Source organism: Solanum pennellii, chromosome 10 (genome assembly GCF_001406875.1).
Source record: "Solanum pennellii chromosome 10, SPENNV200".
Lineage (NCBI taxonomy): Eukaryota > Viridiplantae > Streptophyta > Magnoliopsida > Solanales > Solanaceae > Solanum > Solanum pennellii.
This window is the reverse complement of record NC_028646.1, coordinates 51,868,006-51,874,707: the sequence shown is the minus strand read 5'-3', so window position 1 is coordinate 51,874,707 and position 6,702 is coordinate 51,868,006.

The window sequence follows — 6,702 nt, the reverse complement described above, 5'->3', positions numbered from 1 at the left end:
AATAATTTGTTGTTCTTGAGTTGTGTTCTTAAATTGCTTTCGATCTTGAATTTGGGATGAGATTGAAGAGTTTATCAGATTTTAAAGTCGATTATAGAGTTTCTTTGAGTTAGGTTCTTGTGTATATGTTTTGGATACCTGATCCTTAAGAAATTTGAGAAAAATAATAGGATTAAATCGATTTAAGTCAGAAAAATAGAAGAAAATTTGTTAAGAATTCACCTGGGGCAAAGCGGGTGTTATGTGCCCTCGTAGCGCCTGGATGGTTGGGGAGGCGCCCCAACAGTGTGCCATTCTGGAGCCCCTGTAAGTTGGAGGCTGGTGCGGCGCCACGGATGCGCCCGAACCATCATTTTTCACTTTTCTTTCATTGTTTAGCATATTTAAGTCCTTCTAAAGTGTACTAACACATTCCATTGATTCTAACTTCTCTAAATGACTTCTAAACACCTAGAAATTATCCAGAAACATGAATCATAACCTAGAATTCATAAATTCAAATTTAAGAAAAGTTAGAGCAAAGTCTAGGAAGTTGTTAGAGTCTTACCAAAAAGTCTTTTGCAAACTCTTACAACTTTGTTTTAAGATTTAAAATTCAAGTTGAGTAAAGAAAAAATAATTAAAGATTGAAGTTCATTTCTTCAAAGAAGTATATGGTGACTATGTATTCCCCAAAGAGTTTGAAATATTTTCACAATTAAACAAGAAAGGAAACCTTGATTTCCAAAGAACCTTTGAGCTAGTTTTTAGAAAAGAGTAAGCACTCACAATTAAGCAAGAGATGAAACTTTGATTTCCAAGATAGCCTTTGAGCGTTGTTTTTGAGCAACTATCTCAAATTACATAAAGACGTATGTTTTTAAACGTAAGATCTAGTATTATATTTTGGGGAGTAGTTTTGAGCACGATATAAGGTAGAGTTCAGACAACTCACAACCCCCATAAACAATGTAGTTGTCATGGATAGAAAAGGGTTATACTTTTTAGATGATTCCTTTAGTGCTTTTTAGCATAGATTAGTGGATCAACTTAGTAATTCATGTTTTATACCCTCGACAATGTATAGAACGGCCCTGACAGCGTGAGGCAAAAATGATGTATCATCACAATATCTCTTATATGATGGTTGTCGATTAGAGAAACTCTCATAGAAGTAATTGTATTCCTATATACACAGTTTATTTGTATTTTTACAAACATTTCCGAGTTATATGTATCTTTTCATACATACAAAGTTGACATCATGTTTTAAACAACTTTTCTTTATATTGCATTTTTTAAAACTACTTTATTTTGAAATGAGTTTAGCTATGTTTAGTTGAGTTGAGCCAGGTATGTTTTTCAGTTCCTTTAAAGCTTATGTCTTGTTTTATAATTCCTCTCGCATACTCGAACATTCAATGTACTAACTTCATGTGTCCTGCATCTTATTATGATGCAGACATAGGTAACAAGGATCAGCATCCAACACATCGTTGATTCTAGTTAAGCTCTAGAGTTGTTAGTGAGCCTCCTTACTTTCGAAGGATCCCTTTTTATTGCTCTCAGTTTTATTATTAGTTCATTAGGATGTCGTAGGTCTTGTCCTGACATCCATCTCACTTGCTTTAGAGGTTTCATAGACAGTTAGATGTTAGATTTTTATTCTTTCCATTGTCATTATCTTATGTTGAGACTTGATTTTGACTTAATGGCCAGTTGAATGTTCCTTGATAACATTCCAGTTTATTTTATGGATGTATCTTTGTTGAGTTAAGTCTAACATTGAGTAAGCAAGTCATGCCAAGAGTTTGCTTGGGGCAAGCAATGATTCTGGAGTGTCAGCCCCGTCCAGGGTGTAAGACAGGGGCGTGACACATTTATCATCTATAAATATGAGAAATATTGGATTAAACAACATCATATGATATACAAAGAATGGACAAGCTAAGATTTGGCGGATACAACTTCTTTAGGGATGAATAAATTTTTTTTTACTCTTTTGTTTAGAAGAACAAAGGTGAATGATCATTAGGAAGAATATGCTCTTTTTTTTAGTATATAATTTCTTCTTTGAATGTAAAATAAAGGGTCATGCATCAAAATATAAGATCGACTCTTTGCTAATATACTTGTGTGATGTAATTTATCTAAAAAATTAATTATAATTTACTTAATCTTTTTAATGATTTTGTACTATATTAATTGATAATAAAAGCTATTTAATTTATTTTTATGATTATATTAATTACTTCTTTGTGTTTATTTTTTATCAGACGTATGTAAGATAGAATATACTCTCTCAGTCCTTATTTACTTGTCCATATTTTTTCTTTTAGTTGTCCCTATTTACTTGTCCATTTTGACAAATCAAGAAAGGACAAAAAAAATTCTATTATACCCTCATTTAAACTTATTGAAAATTTCCAAGTTTTAATTCTTCATTTTTGAAACCATAATTAATAAGGGTAAAATTATAATTTCACTATACTAATTATTGCTATCTTAATATGTTTGTTATTTCTAAAATGATCAACTAAATAGGGACAAAGAAAGTACAAAATAATATTTCTTTTCTCAATTATTTCTGTAATGGTGTAAAAGATTGAATACACTGTGAATAATTTGAAATGGAGAAAGTAATATATAATTAAATTATTAGTAACTTCTTTGATTCACAGAAGAAATCACGTTTATCCTTATTTATTTATTTGTTCTTTTGTCTCATTTTGAGAAAGACAAATTTAATATTTCAATTTTTGATACCGTTTCATATATTAAGTTGTCACTCCATTGATATTATGTTTCTTTGGTAAAAAAATAATGATTTGGCAGGATGCACTACTTGATATGATCCCTTAATAATTAAAAAAATTAATCTTGATTATTAATTATAGCCTTCATTCTATTTTAATTAACTCTAAGAAGTGGCTATCAAATTCTTTTCATTTTTAATCTTTCTTCTATTCATTGAACTTTGACTTTTAGATAATTAACATATGAGATAAGAATATACATATATTAATTTGTGTTTACACTTATAGTATTATAAAGTACTAAATATTATCATCTTTTATTTCACTTTCCTGTGATATTTTAATTTGTTATTAATATACAAGAGCAGATTCCACATATTTGAATTATATCTTGTTTGAAAATAAACGATATTCATGTAGTTAAATTATAAAACTATTTTTAATACAATGATAATTTGAAACAATTTATGTCAATAATTCTCTTAAATATTACAATGAAAAGTAACATATAATATAAGGAAAGTGACATAATATGTTCTTCAACATTGTGATTTAGAGATAATGTATTTCAAATTATGAAAGCGGCTCAACTTTTTTCTACATTTAATGCAATTAAATCCACTATAATGGTCCAATTGGGCCCCCAAGCCCGTTATAAAGAACCAAATCCCGCAAGGAAAAATTACATAAATTAATACATTTTAAAAAATAATTACTGATTTTAGCGATACTTTTTGTTTATTACCATTTATAGCAATGCTTTGTTAAAACTGTAATATGTATTAAAAGTGAATTATGTATGCAATATATATGAATTATAATTGTTTTTTGAAATATATTATGTTTGTTTGGTAAAAAAATTGTCACATTGTATTATAAGTGTATTAAAATGTGTGATAAATATATTATTCATCATTAAAATTTGTATTATATGTGAATAATAAATTGTTCTTTGTAATATGTATTAAACTTGTATTATAAATGAATTAAAAGTGATCAAGTGAGGTAAAAATATTATTGCTATAAATGGTAAATATTTTTTTATTATAGTATATTTATGTAAGTTTCCCATCTCGCAATAGCATCGTATACCAACCATTTTCCTTGTTATAGTGACATATCATCCTCTATACCGACTTGCATGGACAAAATCTCAAAAATTCTCTCAAAATATTCTATTTTGCAATGTACCTTCAAGATAGTTGAATCTATTCCTTCCCTTTACATCAAGTTAAATATTGAGAGTCTACTCACTAGAATTTGATTTTAAAAAAGTCATAGATAATAGGAAACTCAATTCAAGTTAAGACATATTAACCAATCCATTTTCGGATCTTTCTACACTTAGTTCGCTCAGATTTCATCTAAGACTAGCTAGTCTGGACTAAAATGTTTTAGTCATTATATCAAAAGTTCTCCGGGACAATTTCTTTTCACTTTTCCGAATGATTTATTCGTAACGACCGGAAGGGGTTATTGCAATATTTATAATAACTATTAGGTTTGTCATAATTCTCCTAAAATTATGGAAAAAAATATCAATCTTCAATTACTCGTGCTTAATAGAAAATTTGTATAGTTATCTCCAATTTTAATCTCAAAATGTATAGTAATCTTCAACTTGAATAGAATTGAATATTGATTATCAAGAAAATCACAAACTTCACCTAAAGGGATTTCGTATGATTTTGTTATTCTTTTTGAGACTATTATAATCAACCCGTGCTCCTGATTCCTCCCGATAATAAAACAAAATTAGAAATCCAAATAGAATAGTAAGATTATCATCCTGTCCCGTACCAGTTGAACCGGTAAGGAATCGATCTTATAGTGTACCGGATCAGGTATCGAATTGCAACCCGATTCTTTATCCAGTTGAATCGGTTCGGGTCCTGTCCTGTCCGGTAAGAACCGATTCAACCGATTTTTTAATTTTTTTTAATATGACCATTGAATCAGACCGTTTGCCCTTGTAACTGTTGGGTTGGGGCCTAAAACGGCTAAAAAAACCTCCCACCCCTCTCTAACCCCTTTATACTATAAATATTCCATGTTTTTTTCATTTAAAATAACAAATTCACAAACTATTTCATTAACATCTTATACAATCTCTCAATTTTAAATCTATCATAAATTCATAATTATTATTTTGTGATATTGACTTAGAGTTTGTATTTCGAAGATTTATTTGAAGTAAAGCGGAAGCTTCTATAGGCATCTCTCAATTCTGGCTTTGGTTATATGTCTACTTTTATGTAGACGTTCGGTACATTCGTTTCAACTTTAATTTTTTTTATTCATTAATTTATTTTATTTTTCTTATTATATCATCTTGTTTTTTTTCATAATATTTAATTATATTAAACTTGCATGAATTTGAAAAGAAATAGTAGTAAAAGACCAATGTCGGAAAGAAAAAATAATAGGGGAGGAGTAAGTAGTTCTAGTTCTAAAATTATGTCACCTAGATTTATAGTTAATACTAATGATTATACTCATGTTAATGGAACTTGTTTTATGTCACCAGGACCTATTGAATTTATTTCCGAAAATGAAGTAGATCATGAGACTTTAAATAGATGTTTTACTAATGGTGAGGAAGAATTAGATAAAGAAATAGAAATAAATGAGGAAGATGAAGAGACCCCTACCCCTACTAGTCCAGTTACAAAATTACCGGAACAAGATGAAGTTCCCCCTTTAGAATACATTTATGAAAGTGTAGTAAAGAATATGCTCGCCTAGCTGGTATAGAAAGAGTTAAAAGAAATGGAATACACATATCCAAAAATTCTATGGGAATTGGAAGTTCTAATATGGTTCAAGGTGTTGTATTAAATATGTCTAACCCGGCTAGTCGAAGCACACACCGCACGTATAGTAAAGAAAAAGATCGTAGAGAATTAGCTAAAAATGGTTGTTGTTTGTGGTTTGTCTATTTCATTCCCTTCACATCCTGATTTTGTTCATTATATTCGGAAATTATATAACTCAGATTATGAAGGTATTTCAAGAAATACAATTAAAAGTGATACTTTTAAATATCAAAAAAAATGTTGTCATTATCTTTGTTGTTTATTTGTATTTTCTTAATTCTTCTACAATATTTATTACATGTTTCAATAGATATTAACGCCAATGGTTTGTGAGAATTTCAAGTCATATTTAATACAATACAATTCTTTTTATGACACACAAATACTTATCATAAATGTATGAGAAAAAATATTGTGAGTATTTTAACTAGCATGCTGATATTGCTTAGTGATTAATTTAGAGTTAAGTTAGTAGCATATCAATAACATAATAATATAAATCTAAAATGTATTGATTATTATGCCTAGTAAAGTACTACAATAATACCTAACGCAAGTTATGTATGCAATAATTAAATTGTAGATTAAAGACTTATGTAAGTCTCTTAAGAGATGTTATAAACATACAAATGTATACCTGACTCGGAAAGAAAATTGATTAACTTTTAGAAAAAAAGATAATTCCGAACTAAGTAGGTCTTAATTGGTTAGACACTCGTGCTAATAATGTTTTGTAAAATGAGAGCAAAATACAATAAACTAAACAAGAAATGAAAGACAAATATTACTGAGAAGTATAGAGTAGAGAGTATTCTTTTATCTCTTTTTATTGTCTTTCTTAAGGGTGAAAGAATACTCTTTTATAGGATGTAGAAATAATTGTTGACATCCCGTGATAGGGTGCAATGTCGTGGTGACTCAATTAATAAATTATGAGTTAAATAAATTTTAACAAAAGTTTAAAAGGGATAAAAAGGGGTAAAGAAGTCGTCATCTAAATTTTAGGAAAACTAGGAAACCAATTAACAAATTAACTTAAAAGAAAGTCTACGAAATCAATTGATTCTAAGTAAGGGTTCAAGTTATTCTGAAGGGAAGGGTTAGACATCCTTTGAAATCCACAAATGTGATTCCCGACTGAGTTTATTTTA